This window comes from Pseudophryne corroboree, chromosome 3 (genome assembly GCF_028390025.1).
Source record: "Pseudophryne corroboree isolate aPseCor3 chromosome 3, aPseCor3.hap2, whole genome shotgun sequence".
Classification (NCBI taxonomy): Eukaryota; Metazoa; Chordata; class Amphibia; order Anura; family Myobatrachidae; genus Pseudophryne; species Pseudophryne corroboree.
In genome coordinates, this window is record NC_086446.1 from 591,012,350 (window position 1) to 591,026,832 (window position 14,483).

The window sequence follows — 14,483 nt, forward strand, 5'->3', positions numbered from 1 at the left end:
TTGTTACGATATGTATTTTAAATAACCGCAGCCACAAAATAGTAAACATCGATTGTGGGAGAATTTGCTAAATTTGCAGAGAAAAGAAGCACCTTTTTATAAAGGCATGTTAGCAATGATAGAAGGCTTGGCAGTTATTTTAATAAATCTCAACTGCATCTCCCAGGCATAGTATATCAAATTCTATAATATAACCCTAACAACATCTCTAGAGGTGTGGGCAACATGTCGTTCTCCAGAATTACATGTCCCAACACAGGGGCGGAACTACTGGCGGGGCAGGCAGTGCATTGCACTGGGGCCCCGCCGCACTCAAGGGCCCACAGCCGCCATTACATGAATGAGTCACAATGACTCATTGTATGTCATGCCGCAGCCGCACACCAGCGCTCCCGTGACCCGCCCGTCATAAGGAACGATTCTGGCCACCCGCACACGAAGGAGGGAGGAGGGTCCGTCCCTCCCTCCCTCATATACAAACAGGTCACAGTCTCTCAGTGAAGGAGAGAGCCGCAGCAACGCTTTGTTACTGGTGGAGGCGCTGCTGCTGCTGCTCCTCTGCTTCACTATAGGCTGTCTCTGAGAACAGCCTATAGGGAAGCAGAGGGGCAGCAGCAGCAGCAGCGCCTCCACCAGTAACACAGTGCTGCTGCGGCTCCCTCCTTCACCTCCCTCCTCCTTCTTCTCTACTGCCCGGGAAGCTGCACCGAGGAGCCTGAGCCAACAGAGAGGGTAAGTATAATTCTTCTTTCTTTCTTTCTTTCTTTCTTTCTTTCTTTCTTTCTTTCTTTCTGTCTCTTTCTTTTTTTATTTGTTGGGACTGCCTGCCGCAATGTGTAAAAAGGGGGGACTGCCTGCCGCTATGTATAAAAATGGGGAATCTGCCTGCCGCAATGTAAAAAATGGTGAATCTGCCTGCCGCAATGTAAAAATGGGGAATCTGCCTGCCGCAATGTAAAAATGGGGAATCTGCCTGCCGCAATGTAAAAATGGGGAATCTGCCTGCCGCAATGTGTAAAAATGGGGAATCTGCCTGCCGCTATGTATAAAAATGGGGAATCTGCCTGCCGCTATGTATAAAAATGGGGAATCTGCCTGCCGCTATGTGTAAAAAGGTAGAATCTGCCTGCTGTAATGTGTAAAAAGGGCACGCTATCTGCCGTTATGTGTAAAAGTGTATGGTGTCTGCCGTAATGTGTAAAATGGGGACGCTGTCTGCCGTAATGTGTAAAATGGGGACGCTGTCTGCCGTAATGTGTAAAAAGTGCACGCTGTCTGCCGCTATGTGTAACGAGGGCACGCTGTCTGCCGCTATGTGTAACGAGGGCACGCTGTCTGCCGCCATGTGTAACGAGGGCACGCTGTCTGCCATTGTGTAAAAAGTGTATGCTGTCTGCCGCTATGTGTAACGAGGGCACGCTGTCTGCCGTTATGTGTAAAAAGTGCACGCTGTCTGCCGTTATGTGTAAAAAGGGGAATCTGTTCGCTGTAAGGAGTAAAAGGGTCTCTACCTGGTGTAGTGGTGCTACTGTGCGGCATAATTTGAAGAATGGAGACTACTGTGCACCGTTTTATGAATTGGTATTATTTTGTTGACACACCCCTTCCCCACGAAGCCACGCCACTATGTATTTTTGCGCGCGCCTACGGCGCGCACTGCCCATGGGGTGGACTTGGATGGGATGGGGGGGGGGGGCCCAAAGCATTTTGTTGCACCTGGGCCCACCGCTTGCTTGTTCCGCCACTGTCCCAACATGTCCCATTAGCCCCACCTGTAAATAAATAGACCTACCTGTGGGCGTGGAAGTTTGGAGTTCCATTATACTAGTGTGTACAGCATAGCAATTTTCCCAACAGACATCCTAGCCTGTACTCTTGAATTTCATGTTTAAATTGCTAATATTAGGAATAACTGCCTAGCACAGTAGCTTAATAAACAGAACTGAAATTATTTTTCTTTTATTTATTTATTTATTTATTTATTTTGGTCTGGCATCACCCTTGACTCAATTCAGCTAAATCAGTGAATCATTTTCCTTGTGATTGGTAAGCTATCCCTGCAATTGAATAGTATCCATCAGCAGGTATATGTTGTGAATTTATTTGAAATAGATGAGCATAGCAGTACAACTGTTTCTGTAAACTAGATTATTTAATAACTGGTGGTTATAGACCTATAAATCTCAGCATGCACTGATGTACTGTACAACACCTAGTGAGCTATTTCTTGCTGTTACCGTAATAAATGATAACTCACCTTACTATATATTCCTGAAATTGTTCCACTGTGCTTCACAATCAGTTTTCTTTTATTTCATGAATACATATTTCCTACAATAGTACCACCAGGGAACAGAACAAGGTCTTCATTGTAATCCTCTATTTTTTAGCATTGTTAGTTGAACAGAATTTGCCTGAACAGAGTAGCTCTGCTTTAAATATTGTTGTTACGGGTCCATTCAGCACTCCCTACTAGGGTGAGGTATGAAACTGTATGTCACCAGTCATAGGGCCTAATTCAGACCTGATCGCAGCAGCAAAATCTTTCTGTAATGGGCAAAACCATGTGCACTGCAGGTTTGGCAGATATAACATGTGCAGAGAGAGTTAGATTTGGGTGGGTTATATTGTTTCTGTGCATGGTAAATACTGGCTGCTTTATTTTTACACTGCAATTTAGATTTCAGTTGGAACACACCCCACCCAAATCTAACTCTCTCTGCACATGTAATATCTGCCCCACCTGCAGTGCACATGGTTTTGCCCACTAGAGAATTTTTTTGCTGCTGTGATCAGGTCTGAATTAGGCCCATAATGTCAACATGAGACTGTCCACATGGTCTTAATGTCGATATTGACCCTGTTGACATTCATCATGTAGACAGGGATGCACATACTGTATTAGAATGTCAACATATCGTGCCTGGTGTTCAAGCGTTGCCTTAGTATACACAAGCTGTGTGTCATTACTGACATGTATGGCTCATGTACTGTTATGTAGGGCTGTACTGTTATCTAGGGCTGCAAGGACACAAAAGTTTACTTAGAAAAGTTATATTAAAAAAAAATTGGTTATAATGTGAAACTAAGATTCTGATGTTTTCCAAGCATAATAAATGTTTTTGTTTATCACTTCTGCTTAGAGCTATTCAATGATTATCACCAAGAAAAAAAATCTGTATCAAAGCAGAAATAGAAGCTATATACTTTTGTGTATTATAATAAACAATAATAAACATATTATTATTATTATTATTATTATTATTTTATTTTTATGGTGCCACAAGGAATATACCTAGATACACAGGGGCCGGTTTATCACCATCCGCATATGATGATGTGCATGTGCTGTGATAATATCGGCCCCATCTGCAATGCAATAATTGATTATATCACATAGATGTATCAATTATCGCATGCAGGGACAGAGCTTGCGAGAAAGCTGTGTCCCTGCGATGACACTCCACAGATAAATTGGGATATTTTTCATGAAAAATACACTGATAAGTGCGCCGCCCGACCTTGCCCAGCAACCACCTCCATCACCCCCTATCCGCCGTGACGACTCCAACCCTGATCATACTCGCCAGCATCCGGGGATCGGTGATTGGAGCTCCTTGAGGGCTGCCAGTCATCGGGGCTCCCTGCTGCTGTCACCTCTGGTGCTGTGAAGTGAGCTGCCACTTTGCAGCATCACTTTACGGCACCGGGGATCACAAGGAGCCCTGATGGCAGACAGCCCTCACTGGAGCACCGATGACCGTTCCCTGGATAGGTGAGTATGATTCCCATTACAAGTATGGGAAATGGGATGTGGGTTTCTAAAAAAAAATAGAATTAAAGGGTTTGGAGCAGTTTTTCATGAAAATCCCTTTAATACATTCAGGTGATACTAGAATAATGTGAAATAGGTGTGAAAACACCCATTGAGAAATATAAAATCTACTGTAGTACCATTGCTCAGAATTATTACTTATTTACACCCATCTGAGCATACCTAAGGAGGTTTTAACTTATCAGGGAACCCCCTTTATGTCCAAACTGATGAAAGACTTATGTTGGTTATTGGGGGTAGAAAGGATAATGACTTTGGTTTATTATCCGCAAACCAATAGATAGGTAGAGCAGTTCAGCTGCACTCTTAAACAAATGATTAGATGGGCTGTAAGTCAAAACAGTCAAGATTGGGATCTGTCCCTGCCCTATCTGATGTTTGCAGTACAGGAAATGCCACAATCTTCTACAGGTTTTAGCCCATTTGAACTACTTTGTGGGAGACAGCCAAGGGGATTTTAGGCCTGTTAAAAGAAAGATTGGCATACGTACTGCTTTGGCTGCTATAATTGCCTCCAATAAGGACTCCCCTGCTCATAACATGCTCCTTAGTCTGGATACACATAAGGCTTTTGATACGATTCTCTGGCCCAATTTGTTTGAGGTTTTGAATCATAGACAATTTGCCCTGGACTTCATTAGATTGCTTTAACTTTTCTACCATTCCCCCTCCACGTTACTATTGATTAATGGACACATACATGGAACTAGGATGGGGCACCCGTCAAGGATGCCCTCTCTCCACTCTCTTCAATCTTGCTATAGACCCTCTCCTCTGCATTCTTCAGCCATGTCCAGGCTTTTAGGGAGTCCATGTGGGTTCACGTGGCATTAAGCTTATGGCATATGCAGATGACATCCTTCTTTATATTGCGGCTCCTCAACATACATCACCTTTGATTATGCATACATTTGGGTGATTTGGCGACATCTCTGGCCTAATAAGCAACACAGATAAATCAAGGTCATTGTTTCTCCATCCCACCATTACCACTCCTTTTTGGGGATTATGTTTTCCGTTCTCTTGGGCTGCCTCACATGTAGACTACCTGGGCATTCTTTTACTTAAGAACCCAGCTTTATTCTATTAAATAAATGTATCCCGGATGACCCAAATTATTACTGAAGAGCTATGTGGTTGGAAACATTTGTCCCTCTCCTATTTTGGTAGGGCTGCCCTGATCAAGATGACAACATTTCCCCACCTCCTTTATATGCTTCTGCCACATTCTATTCTTCTCACCACCAAGTATATTCAACTAATTTGGTAATTTCTATGGCAAGAAGGTAGGGCCTGCATCAGCCTCAGGAAGCTACCTGTATATCAACCTAAATTCAATGCAGGGATACATTTTCCCAATATCCTTGTATATAATCCTGCCTCTCTGATGAGATTCTTAACTGATTGGTTACAACATCAGGAAATTTATGCTAATACACCCCTCCAATCATAATTTCTACCTACAATGGCCTTAAAATACTTTCTTCATATCCATGATCAGGGAGTCCCACTAGAGGTTCATGACAATCGCCTACTAATGACAAACAGATGTCTATGGCATATTCTACATCATAAATCCTATGTTAATGCTTATAAATTACTCCATCTCCCATTCTTGCATAATTTACACTTCCAAGAGGGGGAGGCGCCCTATCCTATTACCATATAGAGGGTGGGCGGGATAAATAATTGAAGTCACCTAATTGACTTTCATGCAAGGCAACCCCTGACATTCCTCGAGGCAACTGTAAAGTTCAAAACTTTGAGGGTTTATCCCCTAGCTTATTTTCAGGCCCAACATTATATAGCCTCCATCATGCGCGCGTTATCGGAAGCTGACTGGGATAACTCATTAGACCCTCATGCAGGGCCATCTCTATTATAGTTTCCTAAGTGAATTGGTCAGTCATGGGATGTACCAATGGCTGACGCAGTTCCCAACTCTCGCTATGGGTGACTTTTTTTCCAGTGGCTTCTGAGGTCACGTGCACTGCTGACTGCTAGCACATATAATGAGCTTTTCTTAAATGTGTATTAAAGGACTTATTTGTCCCCTCAGACGGTGTAGAATGGGTTTATCTGATTCTTATATATGCCCTAGATGTGCCAAAGAGGAAGCTGACCTTTATCACTGTGTTTGGCAGTGTCCAGTGGTCCAAGGCTTCTGGAGGAGGGTAAGGCGAGAGGCCGAGACACATCTGATCAATTTTGTGCCTTTTACTCCAGAGTGGGCTGTTCTAGGCATTTTTCCAAGGGGACAGAGACTTAACACGGGCAGTAGGAAATTATTGCTTGCTATAAGCCCTGCGGCAAAAAACACTATTCTGCAAGATTGGATACACCCAACCCCTATTAATTTTCAATTATATAGTTAGAAAGTTACTTTTATCTTTCAAATGGACTGGCTTGAGATGCTGTTACACTGGGTTGAACCGCTGATACCTGGGAATGTTTTATTGCAACTTTGCCAATTTCAAAGCAATTCCAGATTTATCATATTGTAGTATGTGTCTAACAAAGTGGTACGAAACAGAAATTCTTCTTCTTCTGGGTGATGCCCCTATTACATTGCCTAATAGGTGAATGACAGAAAGTATTTTGTTTTATTTTGGTTAACTCCACCCCCCCCCCCCCCCTGTATTTTTCTTTTTTTCTTTAATTGTGCCTAATTTACACCTCTGCTCAAGTATTATGTACGTGCTTGTCTCTTACACAAGTGTTGAGTTATATAGACATCAGTATGTTGTAACGGACATTCTTGGAAATGTGTTAGGAGGTTTTTCACAATGTGTTACTTTTCACTATGTGTATTATTGTGTATGCTTAAATAATATATTAATGTCTGCAGAATTGTATGCAGTGCTTTTGCTTCCATAAATAAAAATAATTAAAAAAAAGAAGGATGGGATCAACAACCAGCCCAGGAACCTAACATCGTACAGTTTGTATCTCAGCTGTATAACCATTTAAGACAAATTAGTCCCTTGGTAAAACAGATTATGGAACAAGCCCAGCAGCGACAAAAACAGAATTATGACACAACTGCAACAGTTTGGTATTTTAAACCTAGTGGCAAGGTGCTGATTCAGTTCCCACTGCAGAAAGTAAATTGTATGCCCATTGGCAGGGAATATGCAAGGTTATTAAAGTGAGAGGGCCAGTTAATTACAAGGTAAAGAGAAAAAACAGAATGCCCTGCACCGGTCAATAAGGATATGTCATTTCGGAACCAGTCTGTCAAAATTATTCTGTTGGCAAGTAGCCTAGAAAATATATATGACTGGAGGTACCCCAGGGATTTGAATATTTAGTACTCTAAACAACATGATGGACAAGAACCATTTGAGGTAAATAAATCCCTTAGTAGGGCACGCTTTTTAATGCTTAAATTGGTTACTTAATAGTAAAGTTAGAACTTAACTTTTAATGGTAAGTTCCTCCAAAACAAAAAGGGTATGTATAGACTACTAGTAGAAATACTGTATTAGGTAGTTTCCACTAAAAAAAAAAAAAAAAGGAATAATCAATAGGGTATTGTTGGAACAGAATAAATGCACTCATTGACATAAAAACAAAGTCAGTTTTATACGTGACAGTATAAGTGTCCTCCACCTCTCCAGAAGGTAACTGTAGAAAAATTATTTATACAATGTTTCTGAGGTTTCTGGAACAATGGGGGTAATTCAGACCCGATTGATCGCTAGCGTTTTTTTGCAGCGCTGCGATCAGGTCAGAACTGTGCATGCGTATGCACCTCAATGCGCAGGCGTGTCACACGGGTAACAAAGCGGATCGTTGCTGTGCAATGGGTTTTACAAAGAATCCATTCGCACAGCCTACCGCAAGGAGATTGACAGGAAGAAGGCGTTTGTGGGTGAAAACTGACCGTTTTCAGGGAGTGGTTGGAAAAACGCAGGCATGTCCAAAAGATTGCAGGGCGGGTGTCTGACGTCAATTCAGGACAGGACCCAGACAGGCTGAAGTGATCGCAGTGGCTAGGTCCCGGGCAACTCAGAAACTGTACAAAGTTTTTGTACCGCTCGGCTGCAAATGCGATCGCACACTTGCACAGCTAAAATACACTCCCCGGTGGGCGGCGACTATGCGAACGCAGGACTACAAAAAACAGCTAGCCAGCGATCAGATCTCAATTACCCCCAATGTTAGCAAATGTAGCAGAAACAAAAATATGATACAATATATCATACAACTTAGGGTTTTGTACACTGTGGGGTCTATTTACTAAGCCTTGGATGGAGATAAAGTCGCTGGAGATAAAGTACCAGCCAATCGGCTCCAAACTTACATGCCACAGGCCACAGGCTGGGTTTGAAAAATAACAGTTAGGAGCTGATTGGCTGGTACTTTATCTCCAGCAACTTTATCTCCATCCAAGGCTTAGTAAATAGACCCATAAATCCCTTAAATTCAGTATTTGCCAGGTGCAGTTAAAAGACTAGTCATCTATCCAAGCACACATGAAACATCAATAAAGTTGTCACTTACTGGAATAGATTGCAGGGATTAGGGGCCTAATTCAGACCTGATCGTAGATGTGCTAAATTTAGCACATCTACGATCAGTCACACAAACATGCGGGGGGACGCCAAGCACAGGCTAGTCCTCCCCCGCATGTCAGGCCCGATCCCCCTGCACAAGTATAAAAGCATCGCACAGCGGCGATGCTTTTGTACTGGAAGAGTATCTCCCTACCTGCGCAGCTCCTGCCCGCTGACAGGAGTTACTCATTGCTGCTCGGGTCGCAGCGGCTGCGTGCGATGTCACTCAGCCACTGCGGCCCGCCCCCTAAATGGTGTGGGCACTCCTGCATTGACAGGACTGCGTCCCCTAAATGGCAGTGTCGAAGTCAGAAAATATTACAGTACACACACCACGTACAAACACCACTCGCGCGGTCGTGCGTGTTAGAGCGTGGTATGAGTAATTACGGTAGCATTTGTACTCGCATGGAAAAGCCACAAAAACATATCATATATTAAATCCACATAGTGCACAATGTACACATAGCCCATATGCACCGCACCAGCAATGTATACTTGTTTAAATGGAACAGCAACAAAGGGATTCACCTTTACAGGATATGAGGGGACAGCATTAGGTTATAAGGTGGTGTTTGGTATCCAACTGTAGGGTATTTTAAGGGCAACATTCCGGTATCAGTTTGCAGAAGATAGCGTGCTCCTGCGCATAATTATGCGCAGGAACAGAATATTACTATTATACTGTATTTACTGTATTCTGATATTCGGCGGGAACCAAGTGGAGACCAACTGCAATCACACCTGGAACGGACATCGCCCATCTTTTCAAATCAACCTATGACCCCTCCTGTACTGTAAACGACCAACCCTTTGACCTATGGATGAAGAGGTTACAGTTTATATTGTATTGTGTTTTGACCAAATATATAAAAGCCAAAGCAGCCTAGCTGGTCACTCTCTCTCTCTGAAGGGTCATCATGCCTGATTGATCTGAGCACCGGGACCGCGTGGCGCTGGCGAAACCAAACGTATGTACCATTGCATTGTAGCCTCTTTTCTGTTAGTATGATTGTATTGTTGTTGTAACCCCCTTTTATCAATTATATGTTGGTGGGTCGGATCCCAACATCTTAAATACAATTGTTGTCATGTCTTCTCCCTGCTAAGGTTATAAATGTACTTCAGGCACACGTGTAGCCACATTGTGCTCACGGTGTGTCGGTGTGTGCGTACGCTAAGTTAGTAAAAAGTATGTATGTTAAAGATTACATCCAGCAGCCACAGCTGCTCGAATTTCAGTGTAAAAGGTATTGTTTTTCTGTCCTGTATCCAGCAGCCACAGCTGCTCGAATTTCAGTGTAAAAGGTATAGCTTTTTGTCCTGTATGCAAATCAGCATTCACAGTAGCCAAACGCAGCCGTCCCGCCTCCTCCCACCCAGCGACCGCCTTGCCTGTCAATCAGGCAGAGAAGATCGCAGGGCTGAGACTGCTGTGGGCTGTCTGGCATGCGCTGGTGCACTGCAGCACCGACGCATGCGCAGTTCAGACTTGATCACTGCTGTGTGGAAACGCACAGCAGCGATCAGGTCTGAATTAGCCCCTAGGTGCAACGTAGGAAGGTATGTCCGCATACCTAGAAAGTACCTGTGAGAGGGTGTACGTGGAGGGTCCTGTGTCCGTCTGCTGTGGGGTCTCTCCCTGCAGTGGAGAGACAATGTAGAACTGTGTAGAAATGTATAGAACATCATTTCACCACATCTGGGCTTGATCACCTATCAGCCTGACGTAACTTCCTGTGGCCGTACCTGCGATTGTGAGTGTACAATGCCTGCACTAGGTAACTGACGTGGTGTTAAACAATGTAGATTCATGACAGATTAGGGATGCTGCTTGTAAGAGCATAACTGAAGATGTAAAAAACAACAATATATGGAATAGATAAAGTACCTATTAGTATGTGTGCAATATCGGATAATTAGGAGACCTCTCTCATTGAGGAGATAGCATGGTATAAGCGGCATAGAGAGAAAAGCCAATAAATAAGGAAATTACAGGATATGTAAGAAGGAATAGTGTAGAGAAAGCTAAAGTGATAAATTAAATATAGTAAATAATGACAAAGAACCAAACCTTTACATTCACTCATGTTTATCTGATTTTCTTGTTCTTACGCCACTTGATAGAATATACAGCAATTATTTATTACCTGTAGAAAACCTTACTGTATCGCTAAACGCTCAACACTTATGGGGAGTAAGAGCCCCTTTTTACTGTTCACTTACAAATATTTATGCACATGGTTCATTTGTCATCAGTGCAGCATACTTACCAACTTTTCAAATCTCCTCTCCGGGAGATGCCCGGAGAGGAGAAGCAGGTGGGCGGCACTGAGGGCGGGGCTGACATAATTACATCATTAAGCCACGCCTACTCACCAGAAGAAGTGCACAGTTGGGTAATATTTGCATAGGGGGCGGAGCTAAAATGATGCGATTCGCATATAATTGTGTCATTAAGCTCCGCCCCCTCGCCAGTCCAAAATTTCGCTATGTCTTTCTTCACATTCTGCCCACTTCACTAGGAAGTGGGCAGAATGCAGGAGGTGTGCCCACTCTTCCGGGGCTGCGGGGGACTACTCGAAAAACCGGGTGTCTCCCGCAGAATCCGGGAGAGTAGGTAAGTAAGCAGTGCGGTCATATGCATAACATTATTGGAGACATGATGAAGAAAAGATTAGGTTTCTCAGGGCAACCAACAGGTGTGTGGTTGTCTGCCCACCAGCTGTTGCTAGGTGGTAATCTCCTGAAGAACAAACTGTAGTTTGCAGGAATCTATGATCTGCAAACTTTCTTTGCTCTATGGAATAGGATTGCCACCTAGCACAGTGCCTAGCCCACCCTCCCCCAAAAATATACAAAGCTGATTTTGAAACACCACAGAAACGGCAACTTGCACCCTTTACAGGCAATAGTATTGACCCCATAGACTTTATTGTGTAGTTGTGCACATGTAATTGGTCATTTAGACCTGAATGGAGCCACACATCTGAATGCAGCAGCTGCATTTGGGTGGTCTGCAAATGCGCACCGGCCGCAGCGTGAATGCCCAACCATATACCATGCGGCCGTAAGGTGATTGACTGCAGTGGCCATTGGGGGCGTCAATGCGTCATTTTGCGGGTGGGTGCAGGCTGAACGGGGGCACTCCGGGAGCATTTTCAGGGTAGCTGCATGACGTCACATGCAGCTGCTCCGATTTTAAAAATGCAGGCTGACCACCTGAAGCTGCGCTGGCAGGGGTCAACCTTAATTTGATGCATCGGCCATGTAATTGTGGACACATCGTGAGTCGGCGTCACACATGCTGGGCAGCCTTGCTCTGTGCTGGGTGGCCTCCAGCATGAAGAAGATGGATACAGATCTGCGTCCATCTTCGAATCAGGTCCTAAATTTATAAGAAAGTTCTAACTTCCATTTCATGTTGTACTCAGGAGCGCCGACAGCTGTGCTGTGCCCAGGTTATTGGAGGGGGCATGGCCAATGCAGATGGGGGCCGCCGAGTGAGCAGCAAGGGGTTGCGGGGATGGCTGCTGGGTATGATCACTCCATGTCACACATGGAGAGAGAGGACACTGCTTCTGCAGATGGGATGTATGGAATGTAGTTATGTTACCGGTTCTGTGACCAGCCATTCCAACTGACAGGGACTATTCCCACTCGGATCCCAGACTCCGGTCACACAACCCCAACCCCTGCAGATTCCTCTCTCCCCAGCGCAGGACACAGCAGCATGTGTGCTGCACTGGAAAAGAAGGCTGCCGCTTCCTACGTTGAGGAAGGGAGTAGGGGGTGTAAGGACAGTGAGACCCGAGTCCCCCCAACAGGCCCAGGTAAAGTGTACTTGGCCCCCCACCTCTTGGCGGCACTGGTTGTGCATATACAGTATGTATGTAGTGAAACAATAACCAGAGTCAAAAGAATATATACTGTATTATTTATTAGTTATATCTTCTCAGGGTTTGACCTTCACAAGGTTTACTGGTACTGCTTATCTAAATAAGACTATGGAACTTAATTCAGTTGTAGGCAGAGGTGACGATTTATGTTTTTGCTGGTGGGTGCTCAAGCCTGTGACAACCGCTGGCGAGGGGGCTTGGCCTTGCTAAAATGGGTGTGGTCTTGCTCAAATGGGCGTGACCTCGCAGGAAAAGACTACCTTACACCCAGTTTTTGACCCTGCACTAACAGACCTCGGACACCACAGGAAAAAAAAAATCCACCATATTCAGCCCCACACAGTAATGCCCATTGCAGCATATTATGGCACACACCACAATGCCCGTAATACATTATGCCTTGCAGTAAAGCTTCTAATTACTTTTATATTACCTGCTCGTTGCCAAGGGTTTCGCGCGCTGGGTGTCATGCTCGTTTCCAGGGATTTCATGTGCTGGGTATCATGCTCTTTGCCAGGAGTTTCATGGGCTGGGTGTCTTGCTCATTGACAGGGATTTCATGCTCTGGGATCCATGCTCATTGCCAGGGGTTTCATGCTCTGGGACGGGTGTCATGCTCGTTGCCAGGGTTAATGCTAGTTACCAGGGGTAATGCTCATTGTTAGGGGTGTGTAATGCTAGTTGCCAGGGATGTGTAATGCTAGCTGCCAGGGGTAATGCTAGTTGCCAGGGGTGTGTAATGTTAGTTGCCAGGGGTAATGCTAATTGCCAGGGGTGTGTAATGCTAGTTGCTAGGGGTGTGTACTGCTATTTACTAGGGGTAATGCTCATTGTCAGGGGTGTGTACAGCCAGTCACAGTCAACCAGCCTGCCTGCCAGCTCCCACCTGCTCTCCTGCCCGTCCGCTTGTTCCCTCTCCTCCCTGTCATAGTACTCCACTCGGGGGTGGGGGTGGGGGGGAGTTTCGCGAAATGACGAATGGCGTCATCTCACTCTCTCTGCACATGTTATATCTGCCCCACCTGCACTGCACATGGTTTTACCCATTAGAGAAAAGGTTTACTGTTGCAATCAGGTCTGAATTGGGCACTTAATTCAGATGTAGGGATGATCATTGCTTTTGCGTATTTAGTTATATGTAGCCCAATAAGTACAGTATATACAGTAACACAACAGACCTGTATTTTTTAAATATTTATTTAGAATATGTAATGGTCCAGGGGTCACTTCCCTCTGCTCATCCCCCTGGACCTCTCTGCTGCCTTTGACATTATGGATCATCCTCTCCTCCTCCACACCCTCCAGAACATTGTCCTCTCCAGCACTGTCCTGGCCGGGTTCACCTCCTACCTCACTAACCGCTCCTTCTCAGTGTCTGCCTCCGGCTCCACCTCACACCCTTCCATCCTTCCCATCAGTGTCTCACAGGGCTCTGGGCCCCCTTCTCTTCTCCCTGTACACCTCTTTCATGGGTGTGCTCATAAGCTCCTTCGGATTTCAATACCACTTCTATGCTGATGATACGCAACTATATCTTTCCTCTCCTGACCTCTCCCTCTCTGTCCTCTCTCGGTATCCAGCTGCCTCTCTGCCTCCCTGGATGTCCGAGCGCTCCCTGAAGATCAACATGTACAAAACCGAATTCATCATCTTTCCCTCATCCAGGGTCTCCACCCTCTCTAATATCTGTGTCACTGTTGACAACACCATCATCCTCCCTGTTACTCAACTCCCCTGTATGGGCATCACTCTTGACTCCTCCTTCTCCTTCACCCCCCACGTTCAGTCTCTGGCTCAATCTTGTCAGTTCCAGCTATGCAACATCACTCAGATCAGGCCGTTCCTCTCCTGGAGTGCGATTAAACTTATTATCCACTCACTGGTCATCTCTCAGCTCAACTATTGCAATATTCTTCTCGCTGGAATCCCATGCTTCTATCTCGCTCCACTTATCTTCCTCTCCCACCACTCCCCTTCGACAAAACCTGCACTGGCTCCCATTCCCCAACAGAATCTTCTTTGAACTCGTCACCCTCACGTACAAGGACCTCTCTACCTGCACTGCTCCCTACATCTCCAACGTCATCTCCATAGATGCTCCCTCCCACCCACTCCGGTTGACCAGTGACCATCGCCTCACCTCTACCCTGGTCACTGTATACCATTCTCAAATCCAAGATTTTACCCGAA

General features: G+C 44.9%; 1 long non-coding RNA gene across 1 annotated transcript in view; it reads right to left on the bottom strand.

Moving 5' to 3' along the window:
• LOC135058054 (uncharacterized) overlaps window positions 1-14,483 on the bottom strand; it is a 47,956-nt gene that overhangs the window by 16,734 nt on the left and 16,739 nt on the right. The window lies entirely within an intron of this gene.